Genomic DNA, 21513 nt, shown 5'->3' on the forward strand with positions numbered 1-21513 from the left:
AGCAGCGGGGTGAGTTTGAGAGGCACCGGGCATCGCACAGAACCCTGGCCAGGCCCGCCTCTATGGCCCCGGCCGCCTGGTCCACCGACCGGCCCCTTTCTTTCTCCCGTCGGTGGTGGTGGTGGAAGAGGAGGGCGTCGTGCGCCATTCTCTTCCAACCGACATAGTCTTCGGTGTAGGGAGGGGCCCTGCCAGAGTGGATCACGTCTGACTGTCTGTCAGACGTAGGACTCGGAGGCCGCCTTTTCAACTATGAAAGACGACCGGGCCGACTTCTCATGGCGGAGCCTGTAAGCGATCGGCTCTCCCCTGATATCTTGCTGGTACCATACCGGAGTACCGCCCGCAGGGCCCGCCCCAAAGATCGGGCGGGCCGGCGAGGCTGGGGAGGCTCCGCCCCCTGCCTGGACAGGAGGCCTGGTGTCGTCTGGTCAATTTCGGGACATTTGTCCTTCCTGGCCACCGGGCCTCTGCCATTGGCGGCCCGGGGAGTGCACAGGGGCCCACGGGGAGCACCGGGAGGCCTCCGGGAGCTGGCCACTGCCCATCCCCAGCTCCAACCACACCGCGCTAAACCCCCACCCCACACCCCAGCTCCACCCCCACCGCCCTAAATTAGGCGTGAATGGGGCCCACTAAATGTTAATGCGGCCGCCTTTTCAACTATGTGTAAATGTGGCCGACCTGGTCAAATGCATGCAAATCCGGGCGCCTTTTCAACTACGAAAATGCGGCCGCCCGGTCAACTAGGTGCGAACGGGCCCGCCTGATCATCTAGGTGTGAATGGGGCCGGCAGTCCCACTGAGTGCAAATGAGGCCGCCCGCTGCACTTCCTTTACTAATCTTATTTATATTGGCGTTAACAGTAGATAAGAAAAAATATGTGCGTGTCTATGAAGCTGTAGAGAAGTCTTTTTTTTTTTTTTTCCAGGATTTATTTATTTATTTTATTTTTTTGCAGGTTCTGAAATATAGTTTATCTTTTCGTTGCCCTAGGGCAACGTTCTGCGATAAGGGGTAGATTTTAAGAGGCTTTGTTGACAGTGTGCTAGTATATTATTGCATGTACTTTTGCACATTGTAAGTGTCACGATCCGCTCCGTACGATCCTAGTGTGCGCCACGCCCCCTCATTACCTCGCGTTCATTCCTAATTGTGATCACCTGTGTCCTGTTTCTCTTGCCTAGTCCCATGTGTATTAGTCCGCGTCTCCCCATGTATGCCAGATCCGTCATTGTAGTGTCAGAGTGTTGTCCGTGCTTGTCCGTCTTTGGCAAATAAATCCCGTTTACCCGACGTTCTGGCTGCACTTTGCCGGCCTCCCTGCTCGCCTTCCCCGCGAAAGCTGACAGAATGACGGATCTCCCAAACAGCACAACGCAGGAGACCGAGCACCACCGGATCGGTCTCCTGCAAGACTTTGTGTTTTGGCGCTCCCAACCCAAAGTACTGTAGGATCCTGTAGCCCTGGAGCTGGCCACCCGGGGCGCGGACCTCCTCACGGAGGAGCGCCCGCCCGGACAACAGTACCCGCTGCAGAGGACACGTAAGTGCCTTCGCCGCCTGAGCCAGCGCTTAATTAGCAGCCGGGAGAAGCGGAGCAGAGAGCTGGCGGAAGCAGCTCCAACGCTGTACCTAGGAGCCTGCTCTCTGCTTCCCGCCTGGGACGACTGCACCCCTACCCGCCTGGTCGGTCCCGACGGAGACCAGCCGCCTGTCCTGCCGGCACCTGAACTGCCTGTCTCGCCTGTCCTGCCAGCACCTGAACTGCCTGTCTCGCCTGTCCTGCCGGCACTTGAAATGCCTGATCTGCCCGTCTCGCCTGTCCTGCCGGCGCCTGAACTGCCCGTCTCGCTTGTCCTGCCGGCGCCTGAGCTGCCTGAGGTGGCCGCGGTTGCGCCCCCTGCTGGCCGCGTGACGGCGGCGCCAGCCGAGGCGCACCCTGCTGGTCGCACGCCTGCAGCTGCCTCCGCTCTGCCCTTGGCGCCCCCTGCTGGCCGCACGCCTGAGGTGCCCGCCGAGGCGCCCCCTGCTGGCCACGTGATTGAGGCGCCCGAGGTACCTGCCGAGGCGCCCCCTGCCGGTCGCACGCCTGCTGCTGCCTCCGCTCTGCCCGTGGCGCCCCCTGCTGGCCGCACGCCTGAGGTGCCCGCCGAGGCGCCGCCTGCTGGCCACGTGATTGAGGCGCCCGAGGTACCTGCCGAGGCGCCCCCTGCTGGACACACGCCCGAGGTGCCTGCCAAGGCGCCCCCTGCTGACCAAGTGATGGCGGCGCCCGCTGAGGCGCCCCTCTGCTGGACACATGCCCGCAGCCCTGCCTGAGGCCGCCTCTCCCGTCCTGCCCGCGGCCCTGCCTGAGGCCGCCTCTCCCGTCCAGCCCGGCTCTGCAGTCCCGCCCGCAGCACACCGGTGTTCCCCCCTGCTCCCTCCGTGTCCCCTCCGTCACTCCCTCGTCCCGTCCCGTCCCCTTGGCCCCTGGGTTGTCACTGCGGCCTATGCTTAGGCCTTGGGCGGAGGCTGCCCCTGTTGCCCTTGTCCTAAGGCTGTAGCTATGGTTGCCCGTCTGGCCTATGCCTAGGGTTTGGAGCTGCAGCGGGGTTAGTCTGCGAGGCCTCTCAAACTCAGCTGCAAGTAAAGCCGCCTGGTCCACCGAGGCCAAACGCAGCAGCGGGGTGAGTTTGAGAGGCACCGGCCATCGCACAGAACCCTGGCCAGGCCCGCCTCTATGGCCCCGGCCGCCTGGTCCACCGACCGGCCCCTTTCTTTCTCCCGTCGGTGGTGGTGGTGGTGGTGGTGGTGGTGGTGGTGGTGGAAGAGGAGGGCGTCGTGCGCCATTCTCTTCCAACCGACATAGTCTTCGGTGTAGGGAGGGGCCCTGCCAGAGTGGATCACGTCTGACTGTCTGTCAGACGTAGGACTCGGAGGCCGCCTTTTCAACTATGAAAGACGACCGGGCCGACTTCTCATGGCGGAGCCTGTAAGCGATCGGCTCTCCCCTGATATCTTGCTGGTACCATACCGGAGTACCGCCCGCAGGGCCCGCCCCAAAGATCGGGCGGGCCGGCGAGGCTGGGGAGGCTCCGCCCCCTGCCTGGACAGGAGGCCTGGTGTCGTCTGGTCAATTTCGGGACATTTGTCCTTCCTGGCCACCGGGCCTCTGCCATTGGCGGCCCGGGGAGTGCACAGGGGCCCACGGGGAGCACCGGGAGGCCTCCGGGAGCTGGCCACTGCCCATCCCCAGCTCCAACCACACCGCGCTAAACCCCCACCCCACACCCCAGCTCCACCCCCACCGCCCTAAATTAGGCGTGAATGGGGCCCACTAAATGTTAATGCGGCCGCCTTTTCAACTATGTGTAAATGTGGCCGACCTGGTCAAATGCATGCAAATCCGGGCGCCTTTTCAACTACGAAAATGCGGCCGCCCGGTCAACTAGGTGCGAACGGGCCCGCCTGATCATCTAGGTGTGAATGGGGCCGGCAGTCCCACTGAGTGCAAATGAGGCCGCCCGCTGCACTTCCTTTACTAATCTTATTTATATTGGCGTTAACAGTAGATAAGAAGAAATATGTGCGTGTCTATGAAGCTGTAGAGAAGTCTTTTTTTTTTTTTTCCAGGATTTATTTATTTATTTTATTTTTTTGCAGGTTCTGAAATATAGTTTATCTTTTCGTTGCCCTAGGGCAACGTTCTGCGATAAGGGGTAGATTTTAAGAGGCTTTGTTGACAGTGTGCTAGTATATTATTGCATGTACTTTTGCACATTGTAAGTGTCACGATCCGCTCCGTACGATCCTAGTGTGCGCCACGCCCCCTCATTACCTCGCGTTCATTCCTAATTGTGATCACCTGTGTCCTGTTTCTCTTGCCTAGTCCCATGTGTATTAGTCCGCGTCTCCCCATGTATGCCAGATCCGTCATTGTAGTGTCAGAGTGTTGTCCGTGCTTGTCCGTCTTTGGCAAATAAATCCCGTTTACCCGACGTTCTGGCTGCACTTTGCCGGCCTCCCTGCTCGCCTTCCCCGCGAAAGCTGACAGAATGACGGATCTCCCAAACAGCACAACGCAGGAGACCGAGCACCACCGGATCGGTCTCCTGCAAGACTTTGTGTTTTGGCGCTCCCAACCCAAAGTACTGTAGGATCCTGTAGCCCTGGAGCTGGCCACCCGGGGCGCGGACCTCCTCACGGAGGAGCGCCCGCCCGGACAACAGTACCCGCTGCAGAGGACACGTAAGTGCCTTCGCCGCCTGAGCCAGCGCTTAATTAGCAGCCGGGAGAAGCGGAGCAGAGAGCTGGCGGAAGCAGCTCCAACGCTGTACCTAGGAGCCTGCTCTCTGCTTCCCGCCTGGGACGACTGCACCCCTACCCGCCTGGTCGGTCCCGACGGAGACCAGCCGCCTGTCCTGCCGGCACCTGAACTGCCTGTCTCGCCTGTCCTGCCAGCACCTGAACTGCCTGTCTCGCCTGTCCTGCCGGCACTTGAAATGCCTGATCTGCCCGTCTCGCCTGTCCTGCCGGCGCCTGAACTGCCCGTCTCGCTTGTCCTGCCGGCGCCTGAGCTGCCTGAGGTGGCCGCGGTTGCGCCCCCTGCTGGCCGCGTGACGGCGGCGCCAGCCGAGGCGCACCCTGCTGGTCGCACGCCTGCAGCTGCCTCCGCTCTGCCCTTGGCGCCCCCTGCTGGCCGCACGCCTGAGGTGCCCGCCGAGGCGCCCCCTGCTGGCCACGTGATTGAGGCGCCCGAGGTACCTGCCGAGGCGCCCCCTGCCGGTCGCACGCCTGCTGCTGCCTCCGCTCTGCCCGTGGCGCCCCCTGCTGGCCGCACGCCTGAGGTGCCCGCCGAGGCGCCGCCTGCTGGCCACGTGATTGAGGCGCCCGAGGTACCTGCCGAGGCGCCCCCTGCTGGACACACGCCCGAGGTGCCTGCCAAGGCGCCCCCTGCTGACCAAGTGATGGCGGCGCCCGCTGAGGCGCCCCTCTGCTGGACACATGCCCGCAGCCCTGCCTGAGGCCGCCTCTCCCGTCCTGCCCGCGGCCCTGCCTGAGGCCGCCTCTCCCGTCCAGCCCGGCTCTGCAGTCCCGCCCGCAGCACACCGGTGTTCCCCCCTGCTCCCTCCGTGTCCCCTCCGTCACTCCCTCGTCCCGTCCCGTCCCCTTGGCCCCTAGGTTGTCACTGCGGCCTATGCTTAGGCCTTGGGCGGAGGCTGCCCCTGTTGCCCTTGTCCTAAGGCTGTAGCTATGGTTGCCCGTCTGGCCTATGCCTAGGGTTTGGAGCTGCAGCGGGGTTAGTCTGCGAGGCCTCTCAAACTCAGCTGCAAGTAAAGCCGCCTGGTCCACCGAGGCCAAACGCAGCAGCGGGGTGAGTTTGAGAGGCACCGGCCATCGCACAGAACCCTGGCCAGGCCCGCCTCTATGGCCCCGGCCGCCTGGTCCACCGACCGGCCCCTTTCTTTCTCCCGTCGGTGGTGGTGGTGGAAGAGGAGGGCGTCGTGCGCCATTCTCTTCCAACCGACATAGTCTTCGGTGTAGGGAGGGGCCCTGCCAGAGTGGATCACGTCTGACTGTCTGTCAGAAGTAGGACTCGGAGGCCGCCTTTTCAACTATGAAAGACGACCGGGCCGACTTCTCATGGCGGAGCCTGTAAGCGATCGGCTCTCCCCTGATATCTTGCTGGTACCATACCGGAGTACCGCCCGCAGGGCCCGCCCCAAAGATCGGGCGGGCCGGCGAGGCTGGGGAGGCTCCGCCCCCTGCCTGGACAGGAGGCCTGGTGTCGTCTGGTCAATTTCGGGACATTTGTCCTTCCTGGCCACCGGGCCTCTGCCATTGGCGGCCCGGGGAGTGCACAGGGGCCCACGGGGAGCACCGGGAGGCCTCCGGGAGCTGGCCACTGCCCATCCCCAGCTCCAACCACACCGCGCTAAACCCCCACCCCACACCCCAGCTCCACCCCCACCGCCCTAAATTAGGCGTGAATGGGGCCCACTAAATGTTAATGCGGCCGCCTTTTCAACTATGTGTAAATGTGGCCGACCTGGTCAAATGCATGCAAATCCGGGCGCCTTTTCAACTACGAAAATGCGGCCGCCCGGTCAACTAGGTGCGAACGGGCCCGCCTGATCATCTAGGTGTGAATGGGGCCGGCAGTCCCACTGAGTGCAAATGAGGCCGCCCGCTGCACTTCCTTTACTAATCTTATTTATATTGGCGTTAACAGTAGATAAGAAGAAATATGTGCGTGTCTATGAAGCTGTAGAGAAGTCTTTTTTTTTTTTTTCCAGGATTTATTTATTTATTTTATTTTTTTGCAGGTTCTGAAATATAGTTTATCTTTTCGTTGCCCTAGGGCAACGTTCTGCGATAAGGGGTAGATTTTAAGAGGCTTTGTTGACAGTGTGCTAGTATATTATTGCATGTACTTTTGCACATTGTAAGTGTCACGATCCGCTCCGTACGATCCTAGTGTGCGCCACGCCCCCTCATTACCTCGCGTTCATTCCTAATTGTGATCACCTGTGTCCTGTTTCTCTTGCCTAGTCCCATGTGTATTAGTCCGCGTCTCCCCATGTATGCCAGATCCGTCATTGTAGTGTCAGAGTGTTGTCCGTGCTTGTCCGTCTTTGGCAAATAAATCCCGTTTACCCGACGTTCTGGCTGCACTTTGCCGGCCTCCCTGCTCGCCTTCCCCGCGAAAGCTGACAGAATGACGGATCTCCCAAACAGCACAACGCAGGAGACCGAGCACCACCGGATCGGTCTCCTGCAAGACTTTGTGTTTTGGCGCTCCCAACCCAAAGTACTGTAGGATCCTGTAGCCCTGGAGCTGGCCACCCGGGGCGCGGACCTCCTCACGGAGGAGCGCCCGCCCGGACAACAGTACCCGCTGCAGAGGACACGTAAGTGCCTTCGCCGCCTGAGCCAGCGCTTAATTAGCAGCCGGGAGAAGCGGAGCAGAGAGCTGGCGGAAGCAGCTCCAACGCTGTACCTAGGAGCCTGCTCTCTGCTTCCCGCCTGGGACGACTGCACCCCTACCCGCCTGGTCGGTCCCGACGGAGACCAGCCGCCTGTCCTGCCGGCACCTGAACTGCCTGTCTCGCCTGTCCTGCCAGCACCTGAACTGCCTGTCTCGCCTGTCCTGCCGGCACTTGAAATGCCTGATCTGCCCGTCTCGCCTGTCCTGCCGGCGCCTGAACTGCCCGTCTCGCTTGTCCTGCCGGCGCCTGAGCTGCCTGAGGTGGCCGCGGTTGCGCCCCCTGCTGGCCGCGTGACGGCGGCGCCAGCCGAGGCGCACCCTGCTGGTCGCACGCCTGCAGCTGCCTCCGCTCTGCCCTTGGCGCCCCCTGCTGGCCGCACGCCTGAGGTGCCCGCCGAGGCGCCCCCTGCTGGCCACGTGATTGAGGCGCCCGAGGTACCTGCCGAGGCGCCCCCTGCCGGTCGCACGCCTGCTGCTGCCTCCGCTCTGCCCGTGGCGCCCCCTGCTGGCCGCACGCCTGAGGTGCCCGCCGAGGCGCCGCCTGCTGGCCACGTGATTGAGGCGCCCGAGGTACCTGCCGAGGCGCCCCCTGCTGGACACACGCCCGAGGTGCCTGCCAAGGCGCCCCCTGCTGACCAAGTGATGGCGGCGCCCGCTGAGGCGCCCCTCTGCTGGACACATGCCCGCAGCCCTGCCTGAGGCCGCCTCTCCCGTCCTGCCCGCGGCCCTGCCTGAGGCCGCCTCTCCCGTCCAGCCCGGCTCTGCAGTCCCGCCCGCAGCACACCGGTGTTCCCCCCTGCTCCCTCCGTGTCCCCTCCGTCACTCCCTCGTCCCGTCCCGTCCCCTTGGCCCCTGGGTTGTCACTGCGGCCTATGCTTAGGCCTTGGGCGGAGGCTGCCCCTGTTGCCCTTGTCCTAAGGCTGTAGCTATGGTTGCCCGTCTGGCCTATGCCTAGGGTTTGGAGCTGCAGCGGGGTTAGTCTGCGAGGCCTCTCAAACTCAGCTGCAAGTAAAGCCGCCTGGTCCACCGAGGCCAAACGCAGCAGCGGGGTGAGTTTGAGAGGCACCGGCCATCGCACAGAACCCTGGCCAGGCCCGCCTCTATGGCCCCGGCCGCCTGGTCCACCGACCGGCCCCTTTCTTTCTCCCGTCGGTGGTGGTGGTGGAAGAGGAGGGCGTCGTGCGCCATTCTCTTCCAACCGACATAGTCTTCGGTGTAGGGAGGGGCCCTGCCAGAGTGGATCACGTCTGACTGTCTGTCAGACGTAGGACTCGGAGGACGCCTTTTCAACTATGAAAGACGACCGGGCCGACTTCTCATGGCGGAGCCTGTAAGCGATCGGCTCTCCCCTGATATCTTGCTGGTACCATACCGGAGTACCGCCCGCAGGGCCCGCCCCAAAGATCGGGCGGGCCGGCGAGGCTGGGGAGGCTCCGCCCCCTGCCTGGACAGGAGGCCTGGTGTCGTCTGGTCAATTTCGGGACATTTGTCCTTCCTGGCCACCGGGCCTCTGCCATTGGCGGCCCGGGGAGTGCACAGGGGCCCACGGGGAGCACCGGGAGGCCTCCGGGAGCTGGCCACTGCCCATCCCCAGCTCCAACCACACCGCGCTAAACCCCCACCCCACACCCCAGCTCCACCCCCACCGCCCTAAATTAGGCGTGAATGGGGCCCACTAAATGTTAATGCGGCCGCCTTTTCAACTATGTGTAAATGTGGCCGACCTGGTCAAATGCATGCAAATCCGGGCGCCTTTTCAACTACGAAAATGCGGCCGCCCGGTCAACTAGGTGCGAACGGGCCCGCCTGATCATCTAGGTGTGAATGGGGCCGGCAGTCCCACTGAGTGCAAATGAGGCCGCCCGCTGCACTTCCTTTACTAATCTTATTTATATTGGCGTTAACAGTAGATAAGAAGAAATATGTGCGTGTCTATGAAGCTGTAGAGAAGTCTTTTTTTTTTTTTTCCAGGATTTATTTATTTATTTTATTTTTTTGCAGGTTCTGAAATATAGTTTATCTTTTCGTTGCCCTAGGGCAACGTTCTGCGATAAGGGGTAGATTTTAAGAGGCTTTGTTGACAGTGTGCTAGTATATTATTGCATGTACTTTTGCACATTGTAAGTGTCACGATCCGCTCCGTACGATCCTAGTGTGCGCCACGCCCCCTCATTACCTCGCGTTCATTCCTAATTGTGATCACCTGTGTCCTGTTTCTCTTGCCTAGTCCCATGTGTATTAGTCCGCGTCTCCCCATGTATGCCAGATCCGTCATTGTAGTGTCAGAGTGTTGTCCGTGCTTGTCCGTCTTTGGCAAATAAATCCCGTTTACCCGACGTTCTGGCTGCACTTTGCCGGCCTCCCTGCTCGCCTTCCCCGCGAAAGCTGACAGAATGACGGATCTCCCAAACAGCACAACGCAGGAGACCGAGCACCACCGGATCGGTCTCCTGCAAGACTTTGTGTTTTGGCGCTCCCAACCCAAAGTACTGTAGGATCCTGTAGCCCTGGAGCTGGCCACCCGGGGCGCGGACCTCCTCACGGAGGAGCGCCCGCCCGGACAACAGTACCCGCTGCAGAGGACACGTAAGTGCCTTCGCCGCCTGAGCCAGCGCTTAATTAGCAGCCGGGAGAAGCGGAGCAGAGAGCTGGCGGAAGCAGCTCCAACGCTGTACCTAGGAGCCTGCTCTCTGCTTCCCGCCTGGGACGACTGCACCCCTACCCGCCTGGTCGGTCCCGACGGAGACCAGCCGCCTGTCCTGCCGGCACCTGAACTGCCTGTCTCGCCTGTCCTGCCAGCACCTGAACTGCCTGTCTCGCCTGTCCTGCCGGCACTTGAAATGCCTGATCTGCCCGTCTCGCCTGTCCTGCCGGCGCCTGAACTGCCCGTCTCGCTTGTCCTGCCGGCGCCTGAGCTGCCTGAGGTGGCCGCGGTTGCGCCCCCTGCTGGCCGCGTGACGGCGGCGCCAGCCGAGGCGCACCCTGCTGGTCGCACGCCTGCAGCTGCCTCCGCTCTGCCCTTGGCGCCCCCTGCTGGCCGCACGCCTGAGGTGCCCGCCGAGGCGCCCCCTGCTGGCCACGTGATTGAGGCGCCCGAGGTACCTGCCGAGGCGCCCCCTGCCGGTCGCACGCCTGCTGCTGCCTCCGCTCTGCCCGTGGCGCCCCCTGCTGGCCGCACGCCTGAGGTGCCCGCCGAGGCGCCGCCTGCTGGCCACGTGATTGAGGCGCCCGAGGTACCTGCCGAGGCGCCCCCTGCTGGACACACGCCCGAGGTGCCTGCCAAGGCGCCCCCTGCTGACCAAGTGATGGCGGCGCCCGCTGAGGCGCCCCTCTGCTGGACACATGCCCGCAGCCCTGCCTGAGGCCGCCTCTCCCGTCCTGCCCGCGGCCCTGCCTGAGGCCGCCTCTCCCGTCCAGCCCGGCTCTGCAGTCCCGCCCGCAGCACACCGGTGTTCCCCCCTGCTCCCTCCGTGTCCCCTCCGTCACTCCCTCGTCCCGTCCCGTCCCCTTGGCCCCTGGGTTGTCACTGCGGCCTATGCTTAGGCCTTGGGCGGAGGCTGCCCCTGTTGCCCTTGTCCTAAGGCTGTAGCTATGGTTGCCCGTCTGGCCTATGCCTAGGGTTTGGAGCTGCAGCGGGGTTAGTCTGCGAGGCCTCTCAAACTCAGCTGCAAGTAAAGCCGCCTGGTCCACCGAGGCCAAACGCAGCAGCGGGGTGAGTTTGAGAGGCACCGGCCATCGCACAGAACCCTGGCCAGGCCCGCCTCTATGGCCCCGGCCGCCTGGTCCACCGACCGGCCCCTTTCTTTCTCCCGTCGGTGGTGGTGGTGGTGGAAGAGGAGGGCGTCGTGCGCCATTCTCTTCCAACCGACATAGTCTTCGGTGTAGGGAGGGGCCCTGCCAGAGTGGATCACGTCTGACTGTCTGTCAGACGTAGGACTCGGAGGACGCCTTTTCAACTATGAAAGACGACCGGGCCGACTTCTCATGGCGGAGCCTGTAAGCGATCGGCTCTCCCCTGATATCTTGCTGGTACCATACCGGAGTACCGCCCGCAGGGCCCGCCCCAAAGATCGGGCGGGCCGGCGAGGCTGGGGAGGCTCCGCCCCCTGCCTGGACAGGAGGCCTGGTGTCGTCTGGTCAATTTCGGGACATTTGTCCTTCCTGGCCACCGGGCCTCTGCCATTGGCGGCCCGGGGAGTGCACAGGGGCCCACGGGGAGCACCGGGAGGCCTCCGGGAGCTGGCCACTGCCCATCCCCAGCTCCAACCACACCGCGCTAAACCCCCACCCCACACCCCAGCTCCACCCCCACCGCCCTAAATTAGGCGTGAATGGGGCCCACTAAATGTTAATGCGGCCGCCTTTTCAACTATGTGTAAATGTGGCCGACCTGGTCAAATGCATGCAAATCCGGGCGCCTTTTCAACTACGAAAATGCGGCCGCCCGGTCAACTAGGTGCGAACGGGCCCGCCTGATCATCTAGGTGTGAATGGGGCCGGCAGTCCCACTGAGTGCAAATGAGGCCGCCCGCTGCACTTCCTTTACTAATCTTATTTATATTGGCGTTAACAGTAGATAAGAAGAAATATGTGCGTGTCTATGAAGCTGTAGAGAAGTCTTTTTTTTTTTTTTCCAGGATTTATTTATTTATTTTATTTTTTTGCAGGTTCTGAAATATAGTTTATCTTTTCGTTGCCCTAGGGCAACGTTCTGCGATAAGGGGTAGATTTTAAGAGGCTTTGTTGACAGTGTGCTAGTATATTATTGCATGTACTTTTGCACATTGTAAGTGTCACGATCCGCTCCGTACGATCCTAGTGTGCGCCACGCCCCCTCATTACCTCGCGTTCATTCCTAATTGTGATCACCTGTGTCCTGTTTCTCTTGCCTAGTCCCATGTGTATTAGTCCGCGTCTCCCCATGTATGCCAGATCCGTCATTGTAGTGTCAGAGTGTTGTCCGTGCTTGTCCGTCTTTGGCAAATAAATCCCGTTTACCCGACGTTCTGGCTGCACTTTGCCGGCCTCCCTGCTCGCCTTCCCCGCGAAAGCTGACAGAATGACGGATCTCCCAAACAGCACAACGCAGGAGACCGAGCACCACCGGATCGGTCTCCTGCAAGACTTTGTGTTTTGGCGCTCCCAACCCAAAGTACTGTAGGATCCTGTAGCCCTGGAGCTGGCCACCCGGGGCGCGGACCTCCTCACGGAGGAGCGCCCGCCCGGACAACAGTACCCGCTGCAGAGGACACGTAAGTGCCTTCGCCGCCTGAGCCAGCGCTTAATTAGCAGCCGGGAGAAGCGGAGCAGAGAGCTGGCGGAAGCAGCTCCAACGCTGTACCTAGGAGCCTGCTCTCTGCTTCCCGCCTGGGACGACTGCACCCCTACCCGCCTGGTCGGTCCCGACGGAGACCAGCCGCCTGTCCTGCCGGCACCTGAACTGCCTGTCTCGCCTGTCCTGCCAGCACCTGAACTGCCTGTCTCGCCTGTCCTGCCGGCACTTGAAATGCCTGATCTGCCCGTCTCGCCTGTCCTGCCGGCGCCTGAACTGCCCGTCTCGCTTGTCCTGCCGGCGCCTGAGCTGCCTGAGGTGGCCGCGGTTGCGCCCCCTGCTGGCCGCGTGACGGCGGCGCCAGCCGAGGCGCACCCTGCTGGTCGCACGCCTGCAGCTGCCTCCGCTCTGCCCGTGGCGCCCCCTGCTGGCCGCACGCCTGAGGTGCCCGCCGAGGCGCCCCCTGCTGGCCACGTGATTGAGGCGCCCGAGGTACCTGCCGAGGCGCCCCCTGCCGGTCGCACGCCTGCTGCTGCCTCCGCTCTGCCCGTGGCGCCCCCTGCTGGCCGCACGCCTGAGGTGCCCGCCGAGGCGCCGCCTGCTGGCCACGTGATTGAGGCGCCCGAGGTACCTGCCGAGGCGCCCCCTGCTGGACACACGCCCGAGGTGCCTGCCAAGGCGCCCCCTGCTGACCAAGTGATGGCGGCGCCCGCTGAGGCGCCCCTCTGCTGGACACATGCCCGCAGCCCTGCCTGAGGCCGCCTCTCCCGTCCTGCCCGCGGCCCTGCCTGAGGCCGCCTCTCCCGTCCAGCCCGGCTCTGCAGTCCCGCCCGCAGCACACCGGTGTTCCCCCCTGCTCCCTCCGTGTCCCCTCCGTCACTCCCTCGTCCCGTCCCGTCCCCTTGGCCCCTAGGTTGTCACTGCGGCCTATGCTTAGGCCTTGGGCGGAGGCTGCCCCTGTTGCCCTTGTCCTAAGGCTGTAGCTATGGTTGCCCGTCTGGCCTATGCCTAGGGTTTGGAGCTGCAGCGGGGTTAGTCTGCGAGGCCTCTCAAACTCAGCTGCAAGTAAAGCCGCCTGGTCCACCGAGGCCAAACGCAGCAGCGGGGTGAGTTTGAGAGGCACCGGCCATCGCACAGAACCCTGGCCAGGCCCGCCTCTATGGCCCCGGCCGCCTGGTCCACCGACCGGCCCCTTTCTTTCTCCCGTCGGTGGTGGTGGTGGTGGTGGTGGTGGTGGTGGTGGAAGAGGAGGGCGTCGTGCGCCATTCTCTTCCAACCGACATAGTCTTCGGTGTAGGGAGGGGCCCTGCCAGAGTGGATCACGTCTGACTGTCTGTCAGACGTAGGACTCGGAGGCCGCCTTTTCAACTATGAAAGACGACCGGGCCGACTTCTCATGGCGGAGCCTGTAAGCGATCGGCTCTCCCCTGATATCTTGCTGGTACCATACCGGAGTACCGCCCGCAGGGCCCGCCCCAAAGATCGGGCGGGCCGGCGAGGCTGGGGAGGCTCCGCCCCCTGCCTGGACAGGAGGCCTGGTGTCGTCTGGTCAATTTCGGGACATTTGTCCTTCCTGGCCACCGGGCCTCTGCCATTGGCGGCCCGGGGAGTGCACAGGGGCCCACGGGGAGCACCGGGAGGCCTCCGGGAGCTGGCCACTGCCCATCCCCAGCTCCAACCACACCGCGCTAAACCCCCACCCCACACCCCAGCTCCACCCCCACCGCCCTAAATTAGGCGTGAATGGGGCCCACTAAATGTTAATGCGGCCGCCTTTTCAACTATGTGTAAATGTGGCCGACCTGGTCAAATGCATGCAAATCCGGGCGCCTTTTCAACTACGAAAATGCGGCCGCCCGGTCAACTAGGTGCGAACGGGCCCGCCTGATCATCTAGGTGTGAATGGGGCCGGCAGTCCCACTGAGTGCAAATGAGGCCGCCCGCTGCACTTCCTTTACTAATCTTATTTATATTGGCGTTAACAGTAGATAAGAAAAAATATGTGCGTGTCTATGAAGCTGTAGAGAAGTCTTTTTTTTTTTTTTTCCAGGATTTATTTATTTATTTTATTTTTTTGCAGGTTCTGAAATATAGTTTATCTTTTCGTTGCCCTAGGGCAACGTTCTGCGATAAGGGGTAGATTTTAAGAGGCTTTGTTGACAGTGTGCTAGTATATTATTGCATGTACTTTTGCACATTGTAAGTGTCACGATCCGCTCCGTACGATCCTAGTGTGCGCCACGCCCCCTCATTACCTCGCGTTCATTCCTAATTGTGATCACCTGTGTCCTGTTTCTCTTGCCTAGTCCCATGTGTATTAGTCCGCGTCTCCCCATGTATGCCAGATCCGTCATTGTAGTGTCAGAGTGTTGTCCGTGCTTGTCCGTCTTTGGCAAATAAATCCCGTTTACCCGACGTTCTGGCTGCACTTTGCCGGCCTCCCTGCTCGCCTTCCCCGCGAAAGCTGACAGAATGACGGATCTCCCAAACAGCACAACGCAGGAGACCGAGCACCACCGGATCGGTCTCCTGCAAGACTTTGTGTTTTGGCGCTCCCAACCCAAAGTACTGTAGGATCCTGTAGCCCTGGAGCTGGCCACCCGGGGCGCGGACCTCCTCACGGAGGAGCGCCCGCCCGGACAACAGTACCCGCTGCAGAGGACACGTAAGTGCCTTCGCCGCCTGAGCCAGCGCTTAATTAGCAGCCGGGAGAAGCGGAGCAGAGAGCTGGCGGAAGCAGCTCCAACGCTGTACCTAGGAGCCTGCTCTCTGCTTCCCGCCTGGGACGACTGCACCCCTACCCGCCTGGTCGGTCCCGACGGAGACCAGCCGCCTGTCCTGCCGGCACCTGAACTGCCTGTCTCGCCTGTCCTGCCAGCACCTGAACTGCCTGTCTCGCCTGTCCTGCCGGCACTTGAAATGCCTGATCTGCCCGTCTCGCCTGTCCTGCCGGCACTTGAAATGCCTGATCTGCCCGTCTTGCCTGTCCTGCCGGCGCCTGAACTGCCCGTCTCGCTTGTCCTGCCGGCGCCTGAGCTGCCTGAGGTGGCCGCGGTTGCGCCCCCTGCTGGCCGCGTGACGGCGGCGCCAGCCGAGGCGCACCCTGCTGGTCGCACGCCTGCAGCTGCCTCCGCTCTGCCCGTGGCGCCCCCTGCTGGCCGCACGCCTGAGGTGCCCGCCGAGGCGCCCCCTGCTGGCCACGTGATTGAGGCGCCCGAGGTACCTGCCGAGGCGCCCCCTGCCGGTCGCACGCCTGCTGCTGCCTCCGCTCTGCCCGTGGCGCCCCCTGCTGGCCGCACGCCTGAGGTGCCCGCCGAGGCGCCGCCTGCTGGCCACGTGATTGAGGCGCCCGAGGTACCTGCCGAGGCGCCCCCTGCTGGACACACGCCCGAGGTGCCTGCCAAGGCGCCCCCTGCTGACCAAGTGATGGCGGCGCCCGCTGAGGCGCCCCTCTGCTGGACACATGCCCGCAGCCCTGCCTGAGGCCGCCTCTCCCGTCCTGCCCGCGGCCCTGCCTGAGGCCGCCTCTCCCGTCCAGCCCGGCTCTGCAGTCCCGCCCGCAGCACACCGGTGTTCCCCCCTGCTCCCTCCGTGTCCCCTCCGTCACTCCCTCGTCCCGTCCCCTTGGCCCCTGGGTTGTCACTGCGGCCTATGCTTAGGCCTTGGGCGGAGGCTGCCCCTGTTGCCCTTGTCCTAAGGCTGTAGCTATGGTTGCCCGTCTGGCCTATGCCTAGGGTTTGGAGCTGCAGCGGGGTTAGTCTGCGAGGCCTCTCAAACTCAGCTGCAAGTAAAGCCGCCTGGTCCACCGAGGCCAAACGCAGCAGCGGGGTGAGTTTGAGAGGCACCGGCCATCGCACAGAACCCTGGCCAGGCCCGCCTCTATGGCCCCGGCCGCCTGGTCCACCGACCGGCCCCTTTCTTTCTCCCGTCGGTGGTGGTGGTGGAAGAGGAGGGCGTCGTGCGCCATTCTCTTCCAACCGACATAGTCTTCGGTGTAGGGAGGGGCCCTGCCAGAGTGGATCACGTCTGACTGTCTGTCAGACGTAGGACTCGGAGGCCGCCTTTTCAACTATGAAAGACGACCGGGCCGACTTCTCATGGCGGAGCCTGTAAGCGATCGGCTCTCCCCTGATATCTTGCTGGTACCATACCGGAGTACCGCCCGCAGGGCCCGCCCCAAAGATCGGGCGGGCCGGCGAGGCTGGGGAGGCTCCGCCCCCTGCCTGGACAGGAGGCCTGGTGTCGTCTGGTCAATTTCGGGACATTTGTCCTTCCTGGCCACCGGGCCTCTGCCATTGGCGGCCCGGGGAGTGCACAGGGGCCCACGGGGAGCACCGGGAGGCCTCCGGGAGCTGGCCACTGCCCATCCCCAGCTCCAACCACACCGCGCTAAACCCCCACCCCACACCCCAGCTCCACCCCCACCGCCCTAAATTAGGCGTGAATGGGGCCCACTAAATGTTAATGCGGCCGCCTTTTCAACTATGTGTAAATGTGGCCGACCTGGTCAAATGCATGCAAATCCGGGCGCCTTTTCAACTACGAAAATGCGGCCGCCCGGTCAACTAGGTGCGAACGGGCCCGCCTGATCATCTAGGTGTGAATGGGGCCGGCAGTCCCACTGAGTGCAAATGAGGCCGCCCGCTGCACTTCCTTTACTAATCTTATTTATATTGGCGTTAACAGTAGATAAGAAGAAATATGTGCGTGTCTATGAAGCTGTAGAGAAGTCTTTTTTTTTTTTTTCCAGGATTTATTTATTTATTTTATTTTTTTGCAGGTTCTGAAATATAGTTTATCTTTTCGTTGCCCTAGGGCAACGTTCTGCGATAAGGGGTAGATTTTAAGAGGCTTTGTTGACAGTGTGCTAGTATATTATTGCATGTACTTTTGCACATTGTAAGTGTCACGATCCGCTCCGTACGATCCTAGTGTGCGCCACGCCCCCTCATTACCTCGCGTTCATTCCTAATTGTGATCACCTGTGTCCTGTTTCTCTTGCCTAGTCCCATGTGTATTAGTCCGCGTCTCCCCATGTATGCCAGATCCGTCATTGTAGTGTCAGAGTGTTGTCCGTGCTTGTCCGTCTTTGGCAAATAAATCCCGTTTACCCGACGTTCTGGCTGCACTTTGCCGGCCTCCCTGCTCGCCTTCCCCGCGAAAGCTGACAGAATGACGGATCTCCCAAACAGCACAACGCAGGAGACCGAGCACCACCGGATCGGTCTCCTGCAAGACTTTGTGTTTTGGCGCTCCCAACCCAAAGTACTGTAGGATCCTGTAGCCCTGGAGCTGGCCACCCGGGGCGCGGACCTCCTCACGGAGGAGCGCCCGCCCGGACAACAGTACCCGCTGCAGAGGACACGTAAGTGCCTTCGCCGCCTGAGCCAGCGCTTAATTAGCAGCCGGGAGAAGCGGAGCAGAGAGCTGGCGGAAGCAGCTCCAACGCTGTACCTAGGAGCCTGCTCTCTGCTTCCCGCCTGGGACGACTGCACCCCTACCCGCCTGGTCGGTCCCGACGGAGACCAGCCGCCTGTCCTGCCGGCACCTGAACTGCCTGTCTCGCCTGTCCTGCCAGCACCTGAACTGCCTGTCTCGCCTGTCCTGCCGGCACTTGAAATGCCTGATCTGCCCGTCTCGCCTGTCCTGCCGGCACTTGAAATGCCTGATCTGCCCGTCTTGCCTGTCCTGCCGGCGCCTGAACTGCCCGTCTCGCTTGTCCTGCCGGCGCCTGAGCTGCCTGAGGTGGCCGCGGTTGCGCCCCCTGCTGGCCGCGTGACGGCGGCGCCAGCCGAGGCGCACCCTGCTGGTCGCACGCCTGCAGCTGCCTCCGCTCTGCCCGTGGCGCCCCCTGCTGGCCGCACGCCTGAGGTGCCCGCCGAGGCGCCCCCTGCTGGCCACGTGATTGAGGCGCCCGAGGTACCTGCCGAGGCGCCCCCTGCCGGTCGCACGCCTGCTGCTGCCTCCGCTCTGCCCGTGGCGCCCCCTGCTGGCCGCACGCCTGAGGTGCCCGCCGAGGCGCCGCCTGCTGGCCACGTGATTGAGGCGCCCGAGGTACCTGCCGAGGCGCCCCCTGCTGGACACACGCCCGAGGTGCCTGCCAAGGCGCCCCCTGCTGACCAAGTGATGGCGGCGCCCGCTGAGGCGCCCCTCTGCTGGACACATGCCCGCAGCCCTGCCTGAGGCCGCCTCTCCCGTCCTGCCCGCGGCCCTGCCTGAGGCCGCCTCTCCCGTCCAGCCCGGCTCTGCAGTCCCGCCCGCAGCACACCGGTGTTCCCCCCTGCTCCCTCCGTGTCCCCTCCGTCACTCCCTCGTCCCGTCCCGTCCCCTTGGCCCCTGGGTTGTCACTGCGGCCTATGCTTAGGCCTTGGGCGGAGGCTGCCCCTGTTGCCCTTGTCCTAAGGCTGTAGCTATGGTTGCCCGTCTGGCCTATGCCTAGGGTTTGGAGCTGCAGCGGGGTTAGTCTGCGAGGCCTCTCAAACTCAGCTGCAAGTAAAGCCGCCTGGTCCACCGAGGCCAAACGCAGCAGCGGGGTGAGTTTGAGAGGCACCGGCCATCGCACAGAACCCTGGCCAGGCCCGCCTCTATGGCCCCGGCCGCCTGGTCCACCGACCGGCCCCTTTCTTTCTCCCGTCGGTGGTGGAAGAGGAGGGCGTCGTGCGCCATTCTCTTCCAACCGACATAGTCTTCGGTGTAGGGAGGGGCCCTGCCAGAGTGGATCACGTCTGACTGTCTGTCAGACGTAGGACTCGGAGGCCGCCTTTTCAACTATGAAAGACGACCGGGCCGACTTCTCATGGCGGAGCCTGTAAGCGATCGGCTCTCCCCTGATATCTTGCTGGTACCATACCGGAGTACCGCCCGCAGGGCCCGCCCCAAAGGAAATGCCTGATCTGCCCGTCTCGCCTGTCCTGCCGGCGCCTGAACTGCCCGTCTCGCTTGTCCTGCCGGCGCCTGAGCTGCCTGAGGTGGCCGCGGTTGCGCCCCCTGCTGGCCGCGTGACGGCGGCGCCAGCCGAGGCGCACCCTGCTGGTCGCACGCCTGCAGCTGCCTCCGCTCTGCCCGTGGCGCCCCCTGCTGGCCGCACGCCTGAGGTGCCCGCCGAGGCGCCCCCTGCTGGCCACGTGATTGAGGCGCCCGAGGTACCTGCCGAGGCGCCCCCTGCCGGTCGCACGCCTGCTGCTGCCTCCGCTCTGCCCGTGGCCATCGCACAGAACCCTGGCCAGGCCCGCCTCTATGGCCCCGGCCGCCTGGTCCACCGACCGGCCCCTTTCTTTCTCCCGTCGGTGGTGGTGGTGGAAGAGGAGGGCGTCGTGCGCCATTCTCTTCCAACCGACATAGTCTTCGGTGTAGGGAGGGGCCCTGCCAGAGTGGATCACGTCTGACTGTCTGTCAGACGTAGGACTCGGAGGCCGCCTTTTCAACTATGAAAGACGACCGGGCCGACTTCTCATGGCGGAGCCTGTAAGCGATCGGCTCTCCCCTGATATCTTGCTGGTACCATACCGGAGTACCGCCCGCAGGGCCCGCCCCAAAGATCGGGCGGGCCGGCGAGGCTGGGGAGGCTCCGCCCCCTGCCTGGACAGGAGGCCTGGTGTCGTCTGGTCAATTTCGGGACATTTGTCCTTCCTGGCCACCGGGCCTCTGCCATTGGCGGCCCGGGGAGTGCACAGGGGCCCACGGGGAGCACCGGGAGGCCTCCGGGAGCTGGCCACTGCCCATCCCCAGCTCCAACCACACCGCGCTAAACCCCCACCCCACACCCCAGCTCCACCCCCACCGCCCTAAATTAGGCGTGAATGGGGCCCACTAAATGTTAATGCGGCCGCCTTTTCAACTATGTGTAAATGTGGCCGACCTGGTCAAATGCATGCAAATCCGGGCGCCTTTTCAACTACGAAAATGCGGCCGCCCGGTCAACTAGGTGCGAACGGGCCCGCCTGATCATCTAGGTGTGAATGGGGCCGGCAGTCCCACTGAGTGCAAATGAGGCCGCCCGCTGCACTTCCTTTACTAATCTTATTTATATTGGCGTTAACAGTAGATAAGAAGAAATATGTGCGTGTCTATGAAGCTGTAGAGAAGTCTTTTTTTTTTTTTTCCAGGATTTATTTATTTATTTTATTTTTTTGCAGGTTCTGAAATATAGTTTATCTTTTCGTTGCCCTAGGGCAACGTTCTGCGATAAGGGGTAGATTTTAAGAGGCTTTGTTGACAGTGTGCTAGTATATTATTGCATGTACTTTTGCACATTGTAAGTGTCACGATCCGCTCCGTACGATCCTAGTGTGCGCCACGCCCCCTCATTACCTCGCGTTCATTCCTAATTGTGATCACCTGTGTCCTGTTTCTCTTGCCTAGTCCCATGTGTATTAGTCCGCGTCTCCCCATGTATGCCAGATCCGTCATTGTAGTGTCAGAGTGTTGTCCGTGCTTGTCCGTCTTTGGCAAATAAATCCCGTTTACCCGACGTTCTGGCTGCACTTTGCCGGCCTCCCTGCTCGCCTTCCCCGCGAAAGCTGACAGAATGACGGATCTCCCAAACAGCACAACGCAGGAGACCGAGCACCACCGGATCGGTCTCCTGCAAGACTTTGTGTTTTGGCGCTCCCAACCCAAAGTACTGTAGGATCCTGTAGCCCTGGAGCTGGCCACCCGGGGCGCGGACCTCCTCACGGAGGAGCGCCCGCCCGGACAACAGTACCCGCTGCAGAGGACACGTAAGTGCCTTCGCCGCCTGAGCCAGCGCTTAATTAGCAGCCGGGAGAAGCGGAGCAGAGAGCTGGCGGAAGCAGCTCCAACGCTGTACCTAGGAGCCTGCTCTCTGCTTCCCGCCTGGGACGACTGCACCCCTACCCGCCTGGTCGGTCCCGACGGAGACCAGCCGCCTGTCCTGCCGGCACCTGAACTGCCTGTCTCGCCTGTCCTGCCAGCACCTGAACTGCCTGTCTCGCCTGTCCTGCCGGCACTTGAAATGCCTGATCTGCCCGTCTCGCCTGTCCTGCCGGCGCCTGAACTGCCCGTCTCGCTTGTCCTGCCGGCGCCTGAGCTGCCTGAGGTGGCCGCGGTTGCGCCCCCTGCTGGCCGCGTGACGGCGGCGCCAGCCGAGGCGCACCCTGCTGGTCGCACGCCTGCAGCTGCCTCCGCTCTGCCCTTGGCGCCCCCTGCTGGCCGCACGCCTGAGGTGCCCGCCGAGGCGCCCCCTGCTGGCCACGTGATTGAGGCGCCCGAGGTACCTGCCGAGGCGCCCCCTGCCGGTCGCACGCC

This window comes from Paramormyrops kingsleyae, chromosome 25 (assembly GCF_048594095.1).
Source record: "Paramormyrops kingsleyae isolate MSU_618 chromosome 25, PKINGS_0.4, whole genome shotgun sequence".
NCBI classification, from domain to species: domain Eukaryota; kingdom Metazoa; phylum Chordata; class Actinopteri; order Osteoglossiformes; family Mormyridae; genus Paramormyrops; species Paramormyrops kingsleyae.